Source organism: Oryzias latipes, chromosome 19 (genome assembly GCF_053564925.1).
Source record: "Oryzias latipes strain Hd-rR chromosome 19, Olatipes_Hd-rR_3.1".
In the NCBI taxonomy this organism is placed as follows: domain Eukaryota; kingdom Metazoa; phylum Chordata; class Actinopteri; order Beloniformes; family Adrianichthyidae; genus Oryzias; species Oryzias latipes.
In genome coordinates, this window is record NC_136255.1 from 4700901 (window position 1) to 4726929 (window position 26029).

Sequence of the window (26029 nt, forward strand, 5' to 3'; positions counted from 1 at the left end):
ACTTAAATGACATTTGTGAATCGGAGCGTGTGTATTTGTAAAACCGGTTGTGTGCATTTCTGATTATTGAGACTGAAATAACTCCATAAACTTATATCCTTTTCCGGTTTTTCAAAGCGTACCGCGCATGTGCGAATGATTTATTCCGACCTTAGTGTGACCTTAGTGAACGTTTGTTATATTCTGAAAACCTTTTTCTGGGCCCATGTACACGGTTGGATTCTAATCCGACCATTGATCCCATCAAGATATTTTGCACATGTAACCGCGGCTTATGGTGTCGAATCGCAACGTGGCGGGGGCATGGCATCACGATGGTGGTCTCTCCATCGGGATGTCACTCACCCATCACGATGGACGATGGTATCGTCCATCGGCACAACCCTAAAATATATTTAACAATATAAGGGCTAATTTAAAATCAGTGTGCAGGTTTTTCAAAATTTCATGATCATTTAATATATTAATGAGAGATTTATTGGTTGATTGTGTTTTTGCACAAGGTCATATTTATTTATTTAATTATAAACAGTTAAGGACTCCATAGTTTATTATCCTGAATAGAAATGTCTAAGTCACCCAGATGAGCAGGTGGTCATCGAGCTCTCTGCGGCCGCACACTCATTGTGGGGCTAGTCGAAGTGACCCCAGGTGACCCACAGGCATCTGGAGGAATGGAGCTTGCAGCTCCCGTGGTGGGATTTTCAGCCACCGAGTGCATAACTGGTCTGTTTGAAGGTCTCAATGACACAGGAGCACTCACTGTAGTCTTCTCCGTCTCCCCTGTGGGGGTTTCTAACCTTGCAGCACCTCTGTAAGGAGCCAGCCTGTCTCGATGCAGTGCCACCTTCCTGCCCCTAGGGGGTAGTTGAACTCTGTAAACCACCTCACCAAGTCTCTCCAATATCTCACAAGGGCCCACCCAGTCACTGTCCACTTTTGGACACCTGCCTTTCTTCCTTTGGGGATTGTAGACCCACACCAACTCTCCCACCTGAAAGTGACGCCCCCTAGTGTGCACATCATAATTCCTTTTTTGTCTTTGTCCCGCACTCAGCAGCTTGTTCCTTGCAAAGTTGTGAGCAGACGGTCCTGCAACTTCCTCGCATAGTCCGACCCTGGGGGGTCCCTGGGCACCTCTGGGGGTTTCCCCATTGCCATCTCTGCCGGTGTACGTATCTCCCTGCCCAGCATCAGCAGGAGAACAGGCAGTTGAGTCCTGGGCAGCCGACCTGTAGGCCATGAGCAGCAGGGATACATGGGTATCCCAGTCTCGTTGATGTTTATCTGCCACGATGGCCAGCTGCTCAGCCAATGTGTGGTTAAACCTCTCGACGAGCCCATCACTCTGTGGATGTAAGGGGGTGGTACGGGTTTTGTGGGAGCCCAGTTCTTCACACTTGGCTGCAAAAACTTTGGACTCAAAGTTCCTTCCCTGATCTGTGTGAATCGCCTCCGGTACCCGAAGCCTACTAAACATCCCCTCCACCAGTGCATCCACCACAGTCTCTGCTTCCTGGTCAGGCAGGCAGCAGGCCTCAGGCCACTTTGTAAAGTAATCCATTGCAGTGAGAATGAACCGGTTACCCTTGTCTGACCGAGGAAAGGGCCCTAGAACATCAATCCCCACTCTCTCCATAGGAAAACCTGCAGGAAACTGCTGTAGGGGGGCATGTGACCGACCCACTGGGCCCTTACGTGCTGTGCAGGAGTCACACTTTTTGCAGAATTCTTCCACGTCTCGACGGCTCTGGCCCCAGTAAAAACCTTGTCTGAGCCTACGGAGAGTTTTGGAGACTCCAAAGTGTCCAGAACCGGGGGCCCCATGCATAGCTTGAAGGACAGTGAGGCGCAGGCTTTTTGGCAGCACCAGCTGCCAACGTATCTCACCTGCGGCCGGCTCCTTCCAGCCTCTCTGTAGCACACCATCACACAGAGGTAAAGAGTCAAAGAGAGACCACAGACCTTTGGTTGTTCTAGAGAGCATGGAGATTTCCTCCCAGGATGGCCTTCGCATCCTTCACATCAGCATCTTCCTGCTGTTGATGTCTCCATTCTGCGGCATCAACAGTGGTGAGCGTTCCAGCTCCTGTTGAAGGTTGAGTGCACAGCAGGGCGCATTGCACATCCAATTTCAGCCACTTACTTTCTTGTGCATCTCTCTTCTCACAATAGCGACAGTCCTCTGCCCCACACGGCCGCCGTGATAGTGCATCAGCATTCTGGTGCCGTGCTCCCGGCCTGTGCAGAACCTCAAAGTCAAAGGCCTGTAGCTCCTCAATCCAACGTGCCGACTGGCCCTCCGGCTCCTTAAAAGACATCAGCCACTGTAGGGCAGCATGATCAGTTCTGACAGTGAAATGGAGACCCCCCAGGTAATATCTGAAGTGTCTAATGGCACTGACCACCGCGAGGAGATCTCTTTGTGTGTTGCAGTAGCGTTGCTCAGCTTTTTAAACGTCCGGCTGTAGTATGCAACCACTCTGTCCCCCACAGGTGTTACCTGGGACAGAACTGCACCACAGCCCACATTGCTGGCATCTGTGTCTAGTAAAAAGGGCAGAGCAGGGTCAGGTGGAAACAGGATAGGTGCTTCAGTCAGGGCTTTCCTTAGCTGAACAAAAGCTATCTGACATTCATCAGTCCACACAAAGTTTGCCCCCTTCTGTAACAGACAAAACAAAGGTGCAGCTATGCATGAAAAACCCTTGACAAACTCCCTATAGTAAGAGGCCAGACCCAGGAAACTCTTCAAGTCGTGTGCAGATGTGGGTGTAGGCCAGTCCCGAACTGTTTCAATCTTGTCGTGCATTGTGGTGACCCCACCCCCTTGGAGTCTGTGTCCCAGAAAGCTGACCTCCTGCCACTTTTGGGGATGTAGTTTCAGGCCTGCAGCTTCCACCCTGCCCAACACTCGCTTGAGCGCTTCCAGGGCTGAGATAAATGAGGAGCCGTGGACCAGAATGTCATCCAGGTACACCACACACTCTGAGCGAGGAATGTTCATCAGAACCTTGTCCATCAGTCTTTCAAACGTGGTGGGGGCGTTACAGAGGCCAAAAGGGAGAACCTTGAACTGCCAGAGGCCCCCACCAATAACAAAGGCAGTTTTTGGTTTAGCTTCAGGAGCCAGGGGTACCTGCCAGTACACACTGCGCAGATCCAGAGAGGAGAACCAGGATGATGCTGCTACTGCATCCAGAGTCTCATCGATGCGTGGGAGAGGGTAGGGGTCTTTCCTGGTTACTTTGTTAAGAGCTCTAAAGTCCACACAAAAACGCCATTCATTTTTGTTTTTCTTTGGCACCATGACGACTGCTGAAGCCCATGGACTTGTGGAGGGTTCAATGAGCCCCACCCGTTGCATCTCCAGCAGGGCTTTTTCCGCCGCAGACTGTCTAGCCAAAGGAAGCCTTCGGGGTCTGGTTCTAATGGGCTGGGCGCCAGCTGTGTCAATGTCATGCTTGATGAGGTCAGTCTGACCCATATCATCTTCAGACACAGAAAAACAGTCTTTGAACTCTAGCAGAAGACTCCACAGCAGCTCTTGCTTGTCAGGTGACAGACCCTCGCAGTTCCTCCTCCATATGTCCCTCACCGCCGCAATCTTTTCTGTGTCTGCAGGTGTGCTACTTACAGATGCTTCAGTTGGCTCATCTGGATATACATTAGGGACAGAGCTCTTCCTTTCATTTGAATCAGACTTGGTCTTGTCAGTCATGGACAGAATGTGAACCACATGGGACCCCGATCTAGAGGAAATATTGGTCATCTGAATAACATGTCCATCAGACAATGTAAGGGTTCCTCTCTTGGTATCAATAACACCGCCCTGGGCCCGCAAAAAATCAAGGCCTAGTTTGCATTCTTCCAAGTCAGCAAGCCACACGGGCCAATCCACTCGCTGGTTTCCCACCTCCAGAGTCACTACAGCCTCCCCCTGCATGGAAGTCCGTTCTCACGTAACAGTCTGTAGCATGACAGCGGTAGGAAGGATGGTTGTATTATTCCTCACCACTGCAGGGGTAACCAATATCGCAGATGAGCCTGTGTCCACTAGGGCTGAGCATGACGCTCCATCAACACTTATAGTTGTGAACCAACAGTCACCAACCCAGGTTCTGCCCAAGGTCACAAGTCTCTCAGGTTGGTCTTTTTTGCCCCCCACTTGGTCAGCAGTCCATTTCTGTGGGTCCAATCGGGACGTTTTTTTGGGGTGCCGCATTGTCCCGCTTATGCAGTCCCGTTCCCGTTTCCCTGGTTGTGAGGGCAGTCACAATTCAAGTGGCCAGGTTTCCCACGACCCCAGGATGCTCTGGGTCGGCTCCAGTCTCTTTGTGGGCGGGCCTTGGACGCCTGTTCATTCCTCAGCGTCACGGCTCTCACTAACTGGGTCAGCTCCTCTGCCCATGCAGGCCCCCTGGTGTCAGGCTCTGATAAACTTGCAGCTCTGACCTTAGGCGGGGCCTCAGGCTCCACCCTGGAGGAGGGCCTCCACAGCATCTCTCTCTCTGTGGCCAGCTCCAGGGCCTCCTGCAGTGATTTAGGGTGTGCTAGTTGGGTTTGAACACGAAGGTCATCTGGTCTTAGCGCCTGCATGAAGTGGTCCCGGGCTAGCTCTTTCTGAATGGCTGGGGGCATGTAAGCATAAATCTGGTGGACTAATCTTTCAATGTCAACAGCCAGATCTCTTAATTGCTCCCCTGAACGGCGGTGTCGGCTGCACAACTCTGAGCGAAGGAGGCTGGCTGTGGAGCATTGGCCGAATCTCCTCTTCAATGTGCCCACCAAAGCATTATAGTCACACCTGTCCTCCGGTGTCAGCAGCAGTAAGCAGGACAGGGCATCGCCAGTGAGGCACATCGCTAACTGCAGGGCTTTCTCCTCATTTGACCAGCATGCAGCACGAGCTAACAGTTCAAACTGTGCTTGAAAATCTTCCCAATCCACTTTGCCGTCATATCTGGGCGTCTTCATTGATGGAGGAACAGAATCGTGAAGCCCGGCTGGAGGCGGAGCTCTTACCGTTCCCGCCTTCGGACGTGAATCTTAAAGCCCGGGCTTTTTACAGCGACCCAATCCAGCATCGGCAGCCAAGCTAGCAACCATCCGCTTCACCCGCTCTTTATGTTCTTTTTCTTTGTCGCTGTCTTCCATTCCGTGAGCTCCTCTCACCCCCTCACGCCTGCAGAACGTATCCGCGGGAAACATAGTGCAGAGCTGTCGCGGTCGAAAAGAGCTGCCACGCTAACGCGAGCTGCGGTCTCCAAGGCGACAAGTTCGATCACTTCTGACACCAAATGTAGCGTCCTCTTTTCCTGAGGCACGGAGACCAAATCCTTTTTATGGTTTTTATTTTGGCTACTGTAGGCCGTAACCAACGCCGTACAACATGCAGCAAATCTCAAACTCTCTAGAACTCTCTCTCACAACCGCTGAACGACTAACTGAGAGCCAACCCCCCTCTGCATGATGCGTTCAAGTAACTTTGGAATTTAGGAATGACCAACAGCCACCCAGACTAACTCAGTCCGCTACAGTATTGTTATTATGATTATTTTTATTATTTATAGAACAACTGATTTGACTTTTTGTTCATTATAGATTTATAGAGCCAAACACCCCAAGCAGACACACCTAAGCATTAAATTTAAACCAAATAAATAAAAATATGTCAGTAGTACTATCTACTAATACTAGTATCTATAGTAGTATCTGCTTTAAGTTAATGTTCTACAAAATATCAGTAGGCATTTAACTTTCTGTTAGTTTTCTTTCGGCTGTTTTACAACGTTTAGTAGAATGAATTTAAAGAATATAGCTCATGGTTTTTGTGTGCCACCCCCAGATTTGATGTGGCCCCCTACCGGCTACCCCCATGAAACATTTCTGGAGGCGCCACTGGGGAGAGGTGTTCCGGAGGGGTCATACTGTCATCAGTGATAATGGTGGGGGAGGAATGTGGCTCCAACGTTGCTGAGGAAACCTGTGCAGTGAGGGGGGTGGAGGAGGGGAGTGGGACTTAAAACCTGGCATAAAAGGTGGTGAGCCTCTCAGACAGTTGTAGGTCGTCAGCAGCATGTTGAGCTCTGGGCTTGTAGTTGGTGATTTGCCTAAGCCCTCTCCAGACAGAGGCGACGTCGTTATCAGACAATTGCTCTTCCAGGCGTTTATTGCGTCGAGTTCTCGCCTGTTCCACCTCTGTGGAGAACTGGTCCTTAGCGCCCTTATAGCTCTGTAGGCTGCTTCTTTCTGGTGTTCTGCTCGCATGTCCTATTAAATAAGAAATACATAACCAGCCAAACCAGTTTTTGATTGCTGAAATACAGAGAGAAAAAAGGTTAACAGAAACTGTTGAAAAGAAATGGATCTTGTCTCTTTTGAATGGTGGAGGAAACACTGAACTAATACTTTTCTTTACAAAGAAAAGTAAGTAAACCAAAATGGTTCAACAGTATCCATGTATGTGATCATATATTACTTTTGGCACACGAGGGAACACGTTATTTTAGTAAATACCATTTATTTTCCTACCCAGAAGGAAGACGACTTGATCTCTGAGACTCCGCCTTTCGCTCCTTGTGGCTGCATTACATGACATCAACACTGTGGTTGTTTCTCCCACGAAAACAGACAACATTCAAACTTTTGAAAAAATGGATGTGCATAGAAAAGGAGAGCGTTTTAGCTGATCACCGCTAGCTCTGTGGAGAAAGTGTGTGTTAGCCTGGGGGCGGGGCTAGCGGCGCTTAGCCTTACTGGAAGGGGGTGGCTTCACTGGTCTTGGTCAGCTTGTTAGAACTCGCTGGTTTTTGTGGATTGGGAGGGGCTGGTACTTTTTAGAGGAATACTCAATATGAGAATAGATCAACCCAACCCCCCCGTTAATGTTGAGAGTGAGTCCTCCATGTGAGGAAGAGGAAAGCTGTCATGGCTTTGTTAGGCTCTCACAGGTCCACACACATTCTGATTTTTCCTGTTTTTCTTTGCGTGACCACTATTGGTGAGACCCAGGAAGAAGCATCGATGCGCTCAATCACAGCAGCTGAGAGGAGACGGTTCAGCTCCTCTGACACAGCAGACTGTCCAGGCGTAGGCGACTCCATTATTGATGCACAGGAACAGCTGTTTGCAGCACCTTCCCCTTATGCATGAAACCAACAGCACATCCAAGGACTGCAGGGGCTGTGAGACAGAGCATTCCATTAGAGCAGCAGAGGGTCCAGACAAAGAATGTCTGGATGGCAAGGAAGCAGCTAATAAGTCTCTCCCCATGAGTGCAGTTCCAGAGTCCACAAGGTGAAATGCTGCAGGTTGATGTCCTTGCTCCCGGGTGCACCTTGGGTGCCAACATTTAGTGGATTCAATGGTGAATATGAATATGGGGTTTGGGAAGGGCAAACAGTGCAACAGAGCGGCCTTGGTGCAGCGTTAGGGCAGTCGACCCATGATCGATTCCCGCCTTGCACGCCCATGTTTTGAAGTGTAGAGGTGCTGACCAGCTCCTTCAGCACCAGACTGTTGCCGCCACAGTGCAAGAAGGAGCTACTGCAGGTCATTCCCCCCCAAAGCCATCAGACTGTACAACACCGTGTTACAGTGACACACTACAGTCCCACAAGTCTTTTTCTTTCACTCATTTACTTTTGTTGCAGTTGTTGCTGTTTTCAATTGTTTTTGTTCCTAAATGGTTGTTTGTTTGGTGTGTACTTTATTACTTACTTACATTTGTATTAAAAAGTAAAACTTTTTAGTTTGACAGGTTTATACAGTGGATCACATGTTTTTTACACTTTCACAGCTGTATTTATTTAATATTTATTTATTTAATATGGATGTCATTGTTGCTGCCACAGATAAATGAATTTCCCCATCGTGGGATAAAAAAAGCGCTTTGGGCCTTTGAGGAAGGTTGAAAAGCGCTGTATAAGTATACGCCATTTACCAACAGGAAACAGGTTTTCTACCAGGAAGGTCTGGACCAGCTGTGGCAGTCCAGGTATGAAGCACCTGGAAGGAACCGTCCCTGCTTGGCAGAGAAGGAGGCACTCCTAATCTAAGTCCAGAAGAGCCATGTTTGCTGCCCACGGAGTGGAACCTGTAATGCCTGCCTAATAGAAGGCCATGGGCCTCAGTGGACTGAGGTAACATGAGGTGTGGTAGATAGGAGCAATTGTAACAGCCATTCATGTCTATGGGTCACATTTTGGATGGCTCCTCCAGTGGTCTGGAGTGTGGGTGAAAAAGGCAAGGCTCCTAGGCAGCTGGGTGTTTTGGGTTTCCCTTCTCAGCTGGAATAGTGATTCCTCTTTCAGTAGTCTGAAATGTGGGTTTCAAATTCAGACCAGCCAGGCAGCAGAGAGGTTCGGGGTTACCTTCTAAACTGGAAGAGGCTATAGGGGTGCTAACATGTTCATGGCCACTCAGACTTGAAGGGATTTTTGATTCCCTGGTGGCTTGGAGAGTGGGATGCTTTGCTGACATTCTCCTGTTGTGGCAGGGACGGCCAATATTTCACTGTGGGGGGGCGTAACAGGGTGAACAGGAGCAGGAGTCAATATTAGGCCCAACACAGTTCATCCTAAACATTAATGACATCCACTTGCTATCAAATACAGGCAGGAGGTGGAACATCTGGAGGGCTGGTGCAGAGACAACAACCTCTGCATCAACGTGAAGAAGACCAAAGAGATGATCGTGGACTTCAGGAAGGACAGACACCCCCCTCCACCCCATTCACATTGGAGGGGCCGTGGTGGACGTAGTCTCCAGCTTCAGGTATCTGGGCGTGCACATCACCAACAACCTTACCTGGAGCACCAACACTTCCTGTCTGGCCAAAAAAGCAAATCACTAAATGGCTGGCCCGGGACCAGAGATACAAATTTCCTTTCATCTCTGTGGTGAAATGACAACAAAGAATCCTGAATCCTAACAGATCAGGGACCAGTTCCATGGAATAACCAACAAAGACCTGATGGAGAACTTCAGAGCAGGTCTTCCTCGGCACATCCTGAGACTTGGACTATCAGGAAAAGAGGACAGCTTCTACCGCTGGGATGGAACAACTTCTTAATGACTGGATGAACAGCTGACTTTATATTTTATCATCTTTTTATTTGAATCCATCACAGACTGGATAAACATTTATTTTTCTATTCATGAAAAGCAGTAAAGTTGATTTTCTTTATAGCAATAGTTTTAATACAGACTTCATGTAAACTGTTGATAAATTCATACAATAAATCTACAGAATGAAACAATAAAACCTTTATTAACTTTTTTGTGATGTTACACATTTGATGAACTATAAGAGTCAACAACACATTTATACACACCAACACACACATAGGAACTGTTTAATACATGTTGTAATAAATGTACATTCTTTACAACATATATAAAACCTAACTAGGATTAGGGGTGGGGGGACTGGTTTCACTAGGGTTGGGGTTAGGATTATTGTCAGGTCACGGATGGGTGGAGGTTATGCTATGGTTGGGGGGGAGTTCACTAGGGTTAGGGTCAAGTGGGGGTTGGATAGGTTTAGGATTAGGGTTAAGGGTTCATTAGGGTTGGGGTTAGGTTTAGGATCAATGCACATTTGAGCAGATCTTTGACACCACCTACTACAGGGGTCAAGTGGGGGGTGGGGCAGGTAAAGTTTTTGGGTTAGGGGCTGGGGAGGCTGTTCGGATAGGGTGGGGTAATCAGGGAAAAGCTTCAGTCAGTAAGTTCTGAACGATCCTCACGGACACACTGACCCAACCACAGTGGCAATCCAGAAGGGCTCCTGAAAACAAAGACTGCCTCCCCTGGCCGTGCAGCCGCACCGCTGCCGAACTGAAGATAAGGCAGGGGGATCTGTGGGAGGACGATGAAGACAATGCAGATTTGAGCAGATCCTTGACACCACCTACTACATCAGAGAAGATCTCTACTTGACATCTACAGCTCCCACTCCCTCAGTAAAGCCCAGAACATCACCAGAGACAGCGTCCACCCTGGACATCACCTCTACTGCCCTCTAGGTGGCGACACAGATCATTTTCAAACAAGAACAAATAGACTAATAGACAGCTTTCTTCCTCAGTGGTCTCAGCCAATGACTGTATAAGAGAACTGGACTAAGTGACCCCTCCCCTTTGCGTTCCAAACAGGAAGTACCTGTTGGTCACAGCAAACCAAAACCCCATAGATTTCTATAAAGAAATAACCAGCTGTTACTCAGTCGTTCCATTGGTCTGAATAACTAACCATTCTTACTCTGATGTCTATTTTGTTTTATAATGTTCTTTATTATCCTTATTTTGTTCTCATGCCTCTCTCATCTTTGAAGTGGGAAGTTTTGGTGGCTGACTAAATACTTTTATTTTGACAACTGCAATGAGCAAAGTTGATTAGATTGTTCTCATGTTTTGGGTAGAGCCTTGAGGAACTGACTCTTTCTAAATAAAGTGAAGTGGGTTGAAAAGAAGGAAAGAAAAAAAGGAGATGAAGAGGAAAAGAAAGAAAACTGGAGATGAGGGAGAGGAGTGGAAGTGGGATGATAAGAAGAAAAGGGAGAGGACAAAGAGGAAGCACATTCTCACCGATGAATTAACGAGGGCAAGGTCTTCTTCCTCATTCACTCTTTTCCATGGTGGCCTGCAAATAACCCCCACTCTTCAGCTCCACCTGGAAAACGGTGAGGACACAATCAGACCCATTTCCTGTTCTCCAGTTCCTGTGCCTCCTGAAGAATGTACGTCTAAAGAGAGACAGAGGGGACAACTGATTTAAGGGGCATATATATGATACAATTCTTAAGCCTACATGCATGTATATATGAGAATATATTACCTTTGGAACACTTAAGAACGATTTTTGGAAATAAAAAGGTAGTTATTTTCGCAGCTCCATTTTTGCAAATGTCCTACACATACTATACTCAGAAATGCTTGAATGGATCAAAATACCGATTTGGGGCTGTTTTTGGAGAGGAATTAACATGATGTTTGTTACGACCCTGGGGTGTGGGAGGGAAAAGGGAATCAGCAATACAACAAAACCGTATTAACTGATTTATTCGGGGCAATAAGCTGCAACTGTTTCTGTCACAGAGATATTCTCCCACATGTGGGATCACAACGTGATGTAGACTTCTTCCTCTTTCGGCTTCTCCCATCAGGGGTCGCCACAGCGAACAAGTCGCATGGTAAACTTGGCAATGTTTTACGCCGGATGCCCTTCCTGACGCAACCTTCTCAAACCGGGCTTGGAACCGGCACAGGGGTAGAGAAGGGAACAGGGAGCAGCCCGGAGTCGAACCCTGGTTTCACGGACGGAAGGCGCCGCGAACGAGCTAAACCGGCTCCAACGTGATGTAGAAACAGTTAACAATAATCAAAGAACACATGCCCGTAAAAAGAAGCATTTAAACATGGCGAGTATAAGTAGAAATCATGCTAATGTGCCAAGAACCGAAACGAAACACAAATAAGTGCACAGAACACAAATGGCGAGCTGAAGAGTCAGCCGCCCTGGTGCTTGGGCCAAGTCAGCTTATGTGTCCGTGCCTCCAGCGCAGAGGGGCGGGGCCGACGCTGTTGATGGAGTACCCTAGAAGCACCCTAGAAGAAAGGAGATGGGCCAATCGCCTCCCAGATACCACCGCGTTCAATTAACGTAATTGATAATCCAAAGCAAGAAGAAAGCTCATCCACCCCCGAAAGACTCGGCTCGTAACAATGTTACACTCAAAAAGTTGTTTTTTCATGATCTCTCATCTGTGTCTATGAAAGCACTAGTATCCTTCTGTTAACCCTGTAAAACCCACTACTTGAGAAACTTACTTTACTTACATCACTTTTGTCCAGCTAAACGCAGCTGAGGCATCTACATCCCAACACTGCTGCCAGCCTTCAGCTCAAGGAACAGAGGTTCAGACACTTACCTCCGGAACCCAACTGGTGTTGTGGCGTCCACGATGTCTGGAACGAAGTCCCTCTTGGTAAAAAAGGGCACTCTGCTCCGCTGACTGGGTGGGGTGGGGTGGTGGTGGTGGGGAGGGGTGACAATCTATGAGAGCAATGGAAAGGAAGAGACCCAACCCACAGTGGGAGCTCACAGTGATGAAGGCGCTACACTGGATAAATGTCCTGTTGGAGGCCAGGGTCTTTGATCCTCCTTGTTGTGCTCACTGTTCCCTGGGTAACAGTCCTTTTCAAGGCGGGCGGGTTGCCAAAGGCCAGGACCAACTCGCCTAGCCGAACAGCTGCAGAGCTGCCAAAGTGCAGGATGGACAGCTTCATCTATGGGAGGATGATGAAGACAATGCAGATTTGATCAAAGCAGACACATAGCAGCCATTAACACAACTTTGTGTTTCTTTTTGCACATAGGTTTAATGTTATTGTTCTTACAAAGTGAATGACCCTTTATTTAATTTTTCTAGTCTCTAGCATCAGGAATGTTTAAGATTTTAATATGGTATTAACTTTTGACATATCACAGTGTGGGGGGGGGCAGGGTGAACATTTTTCTTCCTCCAAAGGGGGGAACAAGAGAAAAAGTTTGGGAACTGGTGTAATATATGGCAAATGCACGGTGAGGGGGGCCAACCTGACTCAGTGAAGACCAGATCATGGACCCCATCATCAGGGAGGAGCAGTTAGTGTGTGATGAGCTCTGTAGGCAGGAGAGAGATTTCTGAGTTTCCTGTTCAGTTTGAAATAAAAAGAAATAGAAACAAGTCCACAGCTGTGTTTCCTCATTGTACTAACTAAACGGATTGAATGGTTTTGAAAACAATAGCTGCAATGGAAAAATAAACTATTCTAAAGGAATGAGACCAACTGCATTACACCCCCCACCAAGGAATTCAAACCGCCCACTGAGAATCCCGCGAATTTTGAAATGGAGACTGCAAACTAAGCTAGCAGATCAGGAGTATCTAATCACCCCACCCATAGGGTGTTCCCCTCATTTACCCCAAAACAGGTCAAATCTGTAAAGTAGATTACCACCATTTAAGACTGTAAAACTTTACAACACACTTTTTCCCCAAGCCAGGACATGAATCTTTTCTATCAATTTTAATCTCTTAAAGTTAGAATCTCCACAGAAATATAAGTTCAGCATTATAGAATGGAAACACAACCCTTCTTCTTGAAATCGAAGATTTATGTAAATTTGACAAACCGAACAGACGCGGCACGGAGAATGATTGACAGCCACTGAGACGGAAGTGCGCTGATCAAATAATGCCGCCCTTTGAGCTACGGACGGTATGGAAAAGCTAAATAATGTCAAGCTTTCCACATTTCCTTCAATTTCGGTCTCCACAATGTGGGATTTGTCTAGCAAAAAGAAATCCACTAAGTGACGATGAATTCCCCCCACAAATTTTCTGCCTAAGGGGGGGGGGCGCCGTTCCCGCGAGCGCCTACTGCCCCTTCATCAAGAGCAAACTCCCACGGCGGAACAGTACTCACCACTCTTCCCTGCCATGCGTGACATTGGAAATAACTGCCATTGCATCACCGCTGAATCTGCCTGCGGCGTCAAAGTGTAACACACCGCGCACACCTCCCCCCACCTGTCCTCGAGGGCTGCGGCCGGCAGGGAAAAAAGTGGCGCGAATACTTAACTTTGATGACCACGATTACACTTTCCCCCGTGAAAACTAACAACATTGATAATACAAATATGACGTCTCCCACTTCCCTAAATTAAGTTGTCAGAGTAAATATGACTTACCTTTTACAAGTTCCTCCAGCCAGCAGCTGCTTGCAGCTGTTTCAAAATGGCTGACTGCAACGTTTCCCATCCTGGAATGCTTCTGGAATAACGGGGTTTACCAGTCCAAAATTAAGGGGCAAAGGCCAAACCACAACTGTTTCCTGTTGTCAACATGATTTCAATATATAAATCTAACACTGCTAGAAATCAAGTGTGATCTTCAAGATTGTAATATGTTTTGAAGGTAAACATAATTTGTTCATATTAAACAAACATGCTTAGTGTTTGTAAATGAACAACCCCACATTTCCAGTTTTTTTCAGTGCAGTCGCAGAACGTCCAGCCTCTGGTATCTGGAAAAAGCTTTGAGTGATTCCGTTTCAAAGATGATCTCACTTTCAGTTTCAACATCTGGGTCAAGCCTTCATGACGAGGACATGTATCCTGTAGCAGAGCTGGTTGAAACAATTGTGGAGTTTCTCAAAGATGACAAAGTTCAGATGGACAGTAGAGAGATTGCCACAAAGCTTCACTTGCTTGTTTACAGGGACCTGGAAAAGCTGTGGGGAAAGCCTGAGTTTATAGCTGTTTTTCTAGAGATGAATTCTCATGCAGCCAAAAATGCAGTGGCTTTAACCTTTAAAAGGCATCTGACCAAACCATGGAAGCCTGGTGTGTTTAGGAGGCTTTTCAGTGGATTTCCATCGGAAATACAATCAACAGGGTTTTGTGAGAAAAATGTTTAGTGAAAAGATTTGAGTGATTTTTAGTTTAAAATAAATCAAAGAAATCTGGTAGGACCTTAGGAGTAAATAGAATAAAATAGAAGAGCAAATGTTAGGAGAAAAGTAGGAATAAATACCGGGGTGGGGGTATGTTAAATAAAATAAAATAAAAACTGTTAGACTTAAAAGAAGGAATAAACAGCGTTTTTCAATTAGAGTAAGCATTCATTTCATTTTCATTCATTTTCTATTCCGTTTTTCCCTATCGGGGTCACGGGGCTGCTGGAGCCTATCCCAGCGTAGGCAGGGGACACCCTGGACAGGTCGCCAGTCTGGAATAAACAAGGTAAAATGCTGGGGACTTAGCTTCAATCAATCAATCAATCAATCAATCAATCAATCAATCAATCAATCAATCAATCAATCAATCAACCAATCAACCAATCAATCAATCTTTGTTTATAAAGCACTTTTTATATGAACACAAAAACAGGGTGTTTTACATTAAAACAAAACTAATAATATAAAAAGAAGCATGAAAAACTAAAATAAACAAGCATAATAATTAAAATATCGGGCCCCCCTCCCCTCTCCCACACACAACTTCCCACTCCTTTCACACCTCCCACCCGCTAACTGGTGGGGAAAGACAATGAGAAATAGGCTGAGCACGAAAACAAGATGTTGGAAATGCTAATAGTTTGGACCTCCCTCTCTGTGAATAACCGTATAGGCTGCCAGAAGCATGGATTGATATTTCTGCACACAAAACTTTCTAAGTTGCAAATGAAAATATTAAATATTTGCTATTTTTTTTTTTTTGCTTTCAAAGTTTTGTTTTGCATTCTAAAACTTTTTTTGCGTTTGCAAAACACATGTTTTCGCATGCGTTGTGTGTCAAATCTCGCTGGATGCAGATCCCCATCTAGAGCTGCAGGGGCTGAACAGCAGCCGACCCAGAGGGGGAGGCTCCAGCTGAGGAAGCACCGGAAATAACAGTTAAAATAAAAATGAAAAGGTCAACACACTAATAAAAGCAGTAAACAATAAAACAATGAAACAAGGTAAATTAAAATACAAAAAAATGTTCTCTAACAATTACCACATGTATTCACTATTTTTTGTTTCCTTTATTACTGTACTTTTGTTCTCTTTGGCCAGTTTTGTGACAAATAAAAGTAAAAAGATACAATTATGGAAAAGCAAAACCCATTTTATTTTATAATTTATATCCTAAGAGATCTTTAGAGTTTTACAAAACAAAATAAAACAGAGAAATCAATTATAGTTTATATCATTTAAAGAAATAACAAAATAAAAATAGGTTACTGAAGACTTTTTCCTAAATATACTAAAAAAATATTTAGGAGAAATATATTTTTTAGGCCTATAGACCTACGGTAATTAAGATATTTGGCCTATTGGACAGAAATGAAGAGAGTGAAAAACTGCAGGCTTTTATTCCAGAAGCTGCTCTCATGACTGCAGCATCTTAGTCCAACAGCTGATCTGTGTTTCCTGCCGGGTGTGGTGGCGCGCGCCTGTAATCTGCGCTCATGGAGGCTGAGGCTGGAGGATGGTTGGAGCTCAGGAGCTCTGAGCTGCAGTGGACTGTGCTGATTGGGTGTCTGCACTGAGTTCGGTACCGATATGGTCTTTCTGGGGGAGCCCGGGGAGACCAGGTCGTCCAAGGACGGGTGAACCGGCCCAGGCCGGAAACGGAGCAGGTCAAAGCCCGCGTGCCGCTCAGCAGTGGGATCACACCTGAGAGTAGACGCTGTAGCACAGCCTGAGGAAACATCCAGACCCAGCCTTTTGATCTACTCTGTACTCTTCATCAGAATATTCTGACAAGAACTCCCACAGTTGTTGATCCAGCAGCTTCTGGAAACTTGAACAAGTTTTCTCTTTTTAGTGAAAAACACTGTTTCTTGTTGCTCCTACACCGCCCCCTGCTGGACGGTAGAGGGAATGACATCAAACAAAACAAACAGCTGTTTTCTCACTAAATGATGAAGAACAGCTCCTGTCCACTGTACCTGCTTGGTGGCGTCGTCATGGCGAGACACGTGAGCTGTGCTGCACAACTTCTCTGCTTTGATGATACCCGATGCTCCCATTTTAACAAACATATCTTCTTTGTTCTTGTGCTGTTTTCACTTTATTTATGGCCAAATTTGATCATTTCAAAGTTTATAACATCTTCAAATTTTCAGCCATTTTTTCAGCAAATTCAGCTCCTTCTAGTAAATAAATATTGTCAAATGTTTTTTTTTAGTAAATGTCCCCACTGCTTATTTCTTTTTGAACGTAGCTCTAGTTTTATCTTTTAAGATCTCTTGTCAGTCAGTTAGAACCTCATAAATTTCTAGAGTTTTTCTAAAATGTTCAAATGTTGTTGCAGTGTAGAGACAGGTCTGTGATTTGTGACGCTGTGCTCATCCTCAAACTCATACAGTGGAATAGCTTTTGCTCTTTTCATTCTGTTGGGAAAATGCCCTTTAGTATTGCTGTTGGCCGCACAAAAGCCTTCAACAACTTTTAACCATTCTGACTTTTAGTTTTTGACTCAGGGGTCTGCAACCTGACAGAGGTCACCATGAGAAAAAGGAGCCTCTGGGAGCAACACTGTCATAGACCAGCAGGTGGAGCAGCAGTTTGCATTAGAGAAGTGACTTCTAATATGTCCAACCATGACAGTGGATAGTGACAGGGGGGCTCACTTTCTTCTGTGAGGGACGCTCTTTGCAGCAGGAGTCCAAGGGGAGAGAAACGGCTTATCATGGCTGTGTACATCCCGCCAGACGCCAACGTAAACAAAGCGCTCTCTCTCCTGCTGAACGTCATAAACAAAAACCTACGGGCTCACCCCGATTGTGGCAGGAGACTTTAATAAGGCCAATTTAAAGACTGTTCTCCCGAAGTTTTATCAGCATGTGAAGTGTTCTACAAGGGGGGAGAACACTCTGGATCATGTCTACATGAACATCAAGCATGCATACAGAGCCATCCCCCTCCCCCACCTCGGGCAGTCAGACCATCTTTCCCTCCTGCTCTTCCCAGCCTACACCCCCCTCAGACGCCAATCTAAGCCCACCACAAAGACCATCACAGTCTGGCCTAAGGATGCCGTTCCACTGCTGCAGGACTGCTTCCTGCAGACAGACTGGTACTTATTCCACCATCAGGAGCTGGAGACACTCTCAGGAACAGTGTTGGACTACATAAAGTTCTGCATTGGGAATGTGACTGTGGACAAAACCATCAGGATTTTTCCAAACCAGAAACCCTGGATGACCAGCCAAGTCCGCTCCCTCCTCAGAGCTCGAGACCCCGCCTTCAGGTCAGGGGACGGAGCGCTATACAGTGCTGCCCGAGCTGACCTGAAAAGAGGAGTAAAAGCAGCCAAGGCAGACCACAGGATGCGTTTAGAGCAGGGGTGTCCAAAGATTTTTTGGTGAGGGCCAAATACAGAAAAATGAGCAAAGGTCCGGGCCGCACACAAGAGGTGACATATCGACACGATTACTGTGTATTTTTAACTCACCTGTAATGTGAAGAACATTGCTCTCAGTGGGAGCAGTGATGCTGATCTGTGCCACATAAAACAAGCGCACGTCAAAATGAAACATTCACTCAGACAATGAAACCTCATTCCAACCAGGCAGTTCAGAACGGGTTAATTGAGCAGCTGAAGCCAGCAGATCTTCACATACATAGCCGTTAGTGTGGTTGACTGGCAGAGCGCATGATTTTGTAGATTATAAAGAGTCGACTGTTTTCTCAGAAAAGTAGACCCAAAAAAAAGGGGCTTATGGGTGACCAACGAGGACAATTTTAACACACAATTTGACGCACACAATTTAGAAAGCTTCATTTTACAATTACACTCTGTGACAAAATATGAAGCTATAAACAAAAAAAAATTCCAAAAACAAAAAGTTCTTTTCTACATAAAGGGAATACTTTTTCACAGTTCAGAATGCATTTTCTTCACCTTTTAGGTTCACTCTCTGTGACGCGTGCAAACATGGCCTTGCGAACAGCATCCTTGTAGGTGTCAGACGGAGACGGCTCATAGGAGCTTCCTTTACTTCCTAAGCCTGTGCCCTTTGCTCTTATGAAGCCTGTGGGGAGACATGAAGGCGATTATTAGGAGAGACAGGCAGGCGACAACCCCTCGTGTAACGCTGCTAATTACACGAGGAAAATAGTGAAGGAGGCCTGGATGGACGGCGTGTGTTGCCTCACCGTGATGGGAAAAAAACTGTTGTTGAGCTTGCAGGCTAGCTGCCATTTGCTTGAATTTCTGTGCTCGTTCGGCAGCCGTGTACGAAGCGTAGCTGCTCTGATGCTTGGTCTCATAGTGCCGACGGACATTTTACTCTTTCATCACGGCAAGATCTTCAGTGCAAATCAAACAGACACACTTCCCGTTGATTTCCTTAAAGAAATATTCCTTTTTTCCCGCCGTGTTTGAAATCTTGTACACTCACTTTCTATCTTGCGTTTCTTCAGTGCTGCCATTTCTGGGGTCTCGTGGTAAATATTCTTCTTTGCTTAATTTTGTACAGCGGAGAAACACCTTTCTGTGACCGACTCCATCTAGTGTTGAAACTGAGAAGTGCAACAGAGTTGAGCTCAAGCGCCATGTGCGGGCCATATTCAATTATATTTTCAAAATTTGCTGCGGGCCAATAAAAACAGACCGTAGTTTGGACACCCCTGGTTTAGAGTCTCACATTTCCAGCAACAATCTGCGAGAAGTTTGGAGAGGCATCCAGGACATCACCAACTTCAGCGGCTGTGATGTGTCCACGGCAGCGTCTGATGCTACACGGGCAGAGGAGCTTAACTGCTTCTTTGCTCGCCATGAAACCACCCAACACCCCCCCTCCACCCCAGACCCACCCCCAACCCCCACCGGCCCCAGCACACCCCCACTCACTGTACAGGAGCACGACGTCAGACGAATGCTCCTAGCAGTGAACCCCAAGAAGGCTGCTGGCCCCGACGGAGTTCCGGGCAAAGTGCTCAGGGCGTGCGCCCATCAGCTCGCCCCCACCTTGACAAAGATCTTCAACCTCTCCCTGGCCCAGGCAGTAATCCCACCCTGCCTGAAATCAGCAACCATAATCTCTGTGCCAAAACGTGTCCTACCACCAGCCTTAACGACTATCGCCCAGTGGCCCTCACTCCGGTCATAATGAAGTGCTTTGAAAGGCTGATCCTCCCGCACATCAGAGACCACCTTCCCACAGACTTGGACTCCCACCAGTTCGCATACCGCAAGAACAGATCCACAGAGGACGCCGTAGCCGTGGCTCTCCACTCCGCGCTGAACCACCTGGAGCAGCAGCAGAGCTACGTCCGGATGCTCTTTGTGGATTACAGTTCTGCTTTCATCACAATAATCACAGATATACTCTGCGACAAACTGCTCCCCCCTCACATGCAATTGGATCATCAACTTCCTCACAAACCGAACAAAATCAGGGAGATCATTGTCGACTTCAGGAAACATGGCGCGGACCCAACCCCCCTCCTTATTAATGGGGAGCATGTGGAGAGGGTCCACACCTTTAAGTTCCTCGGCATCACCATCTCTGCCAACATCTCCTGGACAGCCAACACCACAGCCAGCACCAAGAAGGCTAAGCAGCGTCTGCACTTCCTGAGGGTCCCCAGGAAGAACAACATCAGGACCAACCTGCTGCTGACCTTCTACCAGTCATCCCTCCAGAGCCTGCTTACTTACTGCATAACTGTTTGGTTCGGCAGCTGCACGGCCGTGGATAAGAAGAGGCTGCAGAGAGTCGTACAGACGGCTCAGAAAATCATTCGATGTCCTCTCCCCACCCTGACGGACATCTACCCTGCACGCTATATCACTAGGGCTCAAAACATTATCAATGACAGGGCTCCAGACTGTGAGCAATTGGTCTCATTTTGCGACCAAAATTTGAGAGTGTAGTATCAGGTGACACAAAGGGGTAGGAACCTTTGTATGGGTGGATTTGTGCCTGGAGGGAAGTTGAATAAAAGCGGAACCTGTGTGAAGCTACAAGCGTGTCTCGTGTGTTGGTGATATAAAAATATATAAACTCAGCCACTTGAACATGGTGTCAGAAGTGAACCCAGGAGGGGTTTGAACTGAAGAACTCAGGATAAAAATAATAGTGTGGATTTTGCCGCTCGTAGTCGCCATCGAAGTCCGGGACGGCCGCCATGAGTCGATTCCAGGTACCCCCACCTCAGAAGTTTTCCTTCAAGGCAGATGACTGGCCTAAGTGGATAAAGCGTTTTGAAAGGTTCCGGATTGCGTCTGGTTTGGAGACTCAAGCCGAGGAGAACCAAGTGAATGCGCTGATTTATTCCATGGGGGAGGAAGCCGAGGATATTCTGGTCTCGCTGCACCTGAGTCCGGAGGAGGCAGTCGACTTCCACACAGTCAAGACAAGGCTGGACACTCATTTCGTGGCTCGCAGAAATATAATTTTTGAAAGAGCAAAGTTCAACCAACGACAGCAGGAGATGGAAGAGACGGTCGACAGCTTCCACACTGCGCTGCAATGCCTGGCGGAGCACTGCGGCTACGGCGCTCTTCACAGCGAGATGGTGAGAGACCGATTTGTTGTGGGTTTGAAAGACAAACGGTTATCGGAACAACTACAGATGGATCCAGAGCTGACTTTAGAAAAAGCAGTTAATAGAGCACGACAGAGTGAGCAGGTTAAAAGGCAGCAAGAGATGCTTCACAGTAACTTCAGAGCGGATGTGCAAGTGGATGGCGTGCACGCGCGTCAACACGGCGGCGCGCGAGCGAAGACAAGAGCACCGCCACACCGCCAAAAAGTAAAGACACACACACAGGACACAGTAATTCAGTGCACAAGATGTGGAGATTCAAGAGGACATAGCATGCAGCAATGCCCAGCACGTGAAGCAGTGTGCAATCAGTGCAGGAAAAAGGGACATTATGCAAGAGTCTGCAGAACCAAACAGAGGAAAGACATGAAAATTGCTATGGTGACAGAGGACTCAAATGATGGATTTGCTTTTTTAGGTTCAATGTCTGATAAAAACACAATAAGTCCTTGGATCACAGAAGTGGATGTGAACAGCCATAGCACAGTGTTTAAAATTGACACTGGAGCTGATGTGACTGCAGTTTCAGAGACGTTGTGCAAAGAAGGACAGTTTGGCAAGCTGGAGAAGCCAACAAAAGTCTTACGAGGACCAGGAGGTTCACGGTTACAAGTCCAAGGTATGTTCACAGCTAACCTTCACAAAAATAACAAAAACACAAAGGAGGACATCTATGTTGTGAAAGGTTTGAGTATGCCGCTCCTGAGTGGGACAGCAGCTATTGCTCTACAGCTGGTTGCCAGAGTAGAGAACATCATTCTGGACTCCACGGCGACTGTTAAAAGGGAGTTCCCTAGGCTTTTCAGTGGACTCGGAAAAATGGAGGGAGAGTACAACATTGTGCTGAAACCGAACGCTCAGCCTTTCTCTCTGTCCACACCAAGACGCATATCTCTTCCCCTTATGCCAAAGGTTAAGGAGGAGCTGACCCGAATGGAGCAGCAGGGGGTCATCTCAAAAGTAGACCAGCCAACTGAGTGGTGTGCACCCATGGTGGTGGTGCCAAAACGCACAGGCAGGGTGAGGATCTGCACTGACCTAACTGAACTGAATAAATCTGTGTTAAGAGAAAAACATCCTCTTCCGTCTGTTGAAAACACATTAGGGCAGCTGGCTGGAGCCAAAGTCTTTTCAAAGTTGGATGCTAATGCTGGATTCTGGCAGATTCCACTATCTAAAGACTCTTCTCTGTTGACTACCTTTATAACTCCTTTTGGACGATACTGCTACAATCGTCTGTGTTTTGGGATCTCGTCTGCACCCGAGCACTTCCAGAAACGAATGTCACGTATCCTGGAGGGTCTCGAAGGAGTTTTGTGTCAGATGGATGACGTTCTCATCTGGGGAACCACACAAGAAGAACATGATGAGAGACTGAGAAGAGCATTATCTCGTCTCCAAGAGGCAGGTGTCACGTTAAATGACAAATGTGAGTTTTCAAAAAGCAAGATAAAATTCTTGGGTCAGATTATTGAAGGATCAGGCGTCAGCCCAGACCCTGAAAAGGTTAAAGCCATCACAGGCATGCAGGAGCCTAACAATGTGAGCGAGGTGAGACGTTTTCTTGGAATGGCAAATCACCTTGGAAAGTTTTTGCCTCACCTAGCAGAAAAGACACGCCCTCTGAGAGACCTGCTGAGGAAGTCTAACATGTGGAACTGGGGTTCACAGCAGCAGAAAGCCTTTGAGAGTATCAGAGCTGATCTGACGACACCCCCGGGACTCGCTCTGTATAACCCAAATGCTGAAACGCTGGTGTCTGCAGATTCTTCTTCCTATGGGATGGGCGTGGTTCTCCTCCAAAAACAAGAAAATGGAGGATGGACACCGGTCGCGTATGCGTCCAGAGCTTTGAGCGAAACAGAGCAGCGCTACGCCCAAATTGAGAAGGAGGCGTTGGCCTTGACGTGGGCATGTGAGAGGTTTCAAGAGTTTCTCATCGGGAAATGTTTTCACATGGAAATGGATCACAAACCGTTAGTCCCACTGCTGGGATCAAAGAGATTGGATGAGCTGCCACCCCGCATACAACGCTTACGTATGAGACTGATGAGGTTTTCTTTTACCATCTCTCATGTCGCAGGCAAAAACATCGCAACGGCAGACGTTCTGTCAAGAGCTCCTGTTGGAGGGACTGATTCTGACTTATCGGAGGAAGATATCAACCTGTATGTGGACGCGGTCATAAGCAGCCTACCAGCTACTGAGAGCAGGCTTCAGCAAATTAAGACTCATCAGGAGAATGACGTCATAGTTCAGCAACTCAAAAAGTGCTGCGTGGAAGGATGGCCAGATAAATTCTCAGCTGACAGATCCCTGCAGCCTTACTTGCAGTACTCAGGAGATCTCTCAGTTCACAGCGGTTTGCTACTTTACGGTAGCAGAATAGTGATTCCTGCATCACTGAAGAAGGACATTCTTTCAAAGCTGCATGAAGGACATCTGGGGATAACCAAATGCAGAGCAAGAGCCAAGCAGTCAGTTTGGTGGCCAGGTCTCAGTAAAGAGTTAACAGAAATGATAGAAAAATGTGATGTCTGTGCTCGTGAGAGAACAAACCTGAGGGAAACTTTAATTCCTACTGAGTTTCCTACAAGACCATGGTCCACAGTAGGAGCAGACCTGTTTCAGTTTGGTTCACAGCATTACTTGATTGTGGTGGACTATCATTCCAGGTATTTTGAGGTGGCCAAGCTGACATCTACATCTGAAGGTGTTATTGAACACTTTAAATCTGTGTTTGCACGACACGGCATTCCGGATGAGGTGCGCACGGATAATGGACCACAATTTAGTTCTGAGCACTTCCGTAATTTTGTGCGCTGCTGGAACTTCAAACACGTGACTTCAAGCCCGCATTTCCCACAGAGCAACGGTGAGGCGGAACGAGCTATGAGGACGGTAAAGAATCTTCTCAAGAAGTCTGGGGATCCATATCTTGCTCTCATGGCTTATCGTTCTGCGCCTCCAGCGAATGGATACAGCCCTGCAGAACTTCTGATGGGTAGAAGGATAAGAACAACTGTTCCTATGATTTCTTCTCAGCTTAATCCAGAAGGTGCGGATATGAAGAGGCTGAGGGAGATTGAGCAGAAGTACAGACAAAAGCTTCAGCAAGATTATAACAGCAGACACAGAGCACATGATTTGTCTCAGTTACAGCCTGGAGATCATGTGTGGGTTAAAGGTCTGCAGGAGAGAGGCACGCTTGTTTCGGCTGCAAATACTCCAAGGTCGTACGTCATAGATACACCAAAGGGGGTCCTGTGGAGGAACAGATACCACCTTTCACCAACTCCTGTGGCTCCAGAAACACCTACTCTTTCTCCCCCGGAAAATACGAGAGGAAGTGTGGCCCCTGAAGAAAACGAGTTGGAACAGGAAACTTCAGTGTCTGAGAGACGGTTTCCAGTAAGAGCCAGGGCGCCGCCAGCGTACCTAAAGGACTATGTTTGTTCAAACAATAGGAACTGAGTGAGTTCTGGGGCAGAATAATCCCCACACTCAGATTGAGGATCTGAGTAGTCTATCTCATTCCTCATAGATAGTAGTTTGTGGTTTTATGTTGAAATGCATGGAGTTGTTAATGGTTTCACTAGGATGTGCACTTCATGTTGGTTATGTGTATGAACACTTTACAGAGGAGCAGTGCAGTGTTACTGATGAGAAATCTTTTTGTTATGTTACCCTGACGTTCTTCATTTAAGAAAGGGGGATGTAGTATCAGGTGACACAAAGGGGTAGGAACCTTTGTATGGGTGGATTTGTGCCTGGAGGGAAGTTGAATAAAAGCGGAACCTGTGTGAAGCTACAAGCGTGTCTCGTGTGTTGGTGATATAAAAATATATAAACTCAGCCACTTGAACAGAGAGTGTGCGACTGAATTTTACATCCAGTCGCACATGTGCGAACAGTAAATTTGCCTCCCCCACCCTCCGTATTTTTTATACATTAAACATGGAAGGGGCACATCAATGATCAATGAAATAATCAATGAGAAGCGAGCGCACACGCACGCAAACACGCGCACACAAACTCGCACACATACTCATGAGACGCGAGCGCACACACACGCAAACACTGGAGACAATCGAGAGCACGTAAACATCTGTGGGAAGCAAACGGAGACAAATATCATCACAGCCTGATATGTGCGTCTGAGCTATGAGTAAGTGAACTATTGATTCGTTCTTCAGACCTGCGGTTAGTGTACCAGTGCCAGAGTGTACAGCAGGGGTCTCAACCTCGTGAAGCAAACCAAGGTTCGACTCATGTACGAACGGCAGCTCACCGCTTCCGCGCGAGATGGTCAGCTGAGGAGAATAAATGTCCCACACCTACATGCGTGACAGCTAACGGGGCTCTAACATTAAACACGTGTGAGCGACAACACGATTTAGTCTTAGACTCACTTAAAACACGTGGGGAAAATGCAACGATAGACGTGTCTAAGATGAACCAGCGCCGCGCCTGGATGGTGGGGGTGACCGGGGGTGGGGGGTGGGGGGGGGAATGAAGGCGAAGCTGCAGCGAGACTTAAGGAGGACAGGAAGTTGTAGTCCTTAACATTGAATTTACTTTTAATATTCCTCTTCCCCTTAGTATGATCTGTGATTTGTGATATTATATCTTTTATAATTATTTTAATGTTTTGTAATGTATGTAGCCTTTTTTTAATCAGTTGGCATATTAAATTATTTTAATTGATCACTGAACTACCAAAACCCATCAGGACACATGTCCCATAATGCATTATTTTCTAGTCTGTAGGGCAGCTTTCAGTCAGTGCAGTACTAAATTTCCAGCTGTGTTGTGTAGGTTGGCGCCTTGCTCCGCCCCTTTCTCGTGATATTTTTGTGATGATTGACAGGTGATGTTGGAGCAAAAACAAAAATATATGTCACACACCAGATGATCTGCGCAGCGTTGCGTCC

The 26029-nt window shown here is 46.8% G+C and overlaps 1 long non-coding RNA gene across 6 annotated transcripts; it reads right to left on the bottom strand.

The window, feature by feature from the left end:
* Window positions 1-9255: 9255 nt before the first annotated feature.
* LOC105356598 (uncharacterized) lies at window positions 9256-25573 on the bottom strand. Of its 6 annotated transcripts, none has more exons than XR_013651776.1 (8): window positions 25387-25573; window positions 18944-19280; window positions 18699-18851; window positions 13741-18574; window positions 13476-13592; window positions 12604-12669; window positions 10593-12293; window positions 9256-9864 (listed from the first exon to the last, which is right to left on the bottom strand). It is a non-coding gene; the product is annotated as an uncharacterized LOC105356598 (long non-coding RNA). The 6 variants fall into 6 exon arrangements; XR_013651779.1 differs by lacking the exon at window positions 25387-25573 and having other exon boundaries at window positions 10593-10677; window positions 11936-12293; window positions 18944-19347; XR_002292515.3 differs by lacking the exon at window positions 25387-25573 and having other exon boundaries at window positions 10593-10750; window positions 11936-12293; window positions 18944-19347.
* Between the last annotated feature and the right edge of the window lie 456 nt (window positions 25574-26029).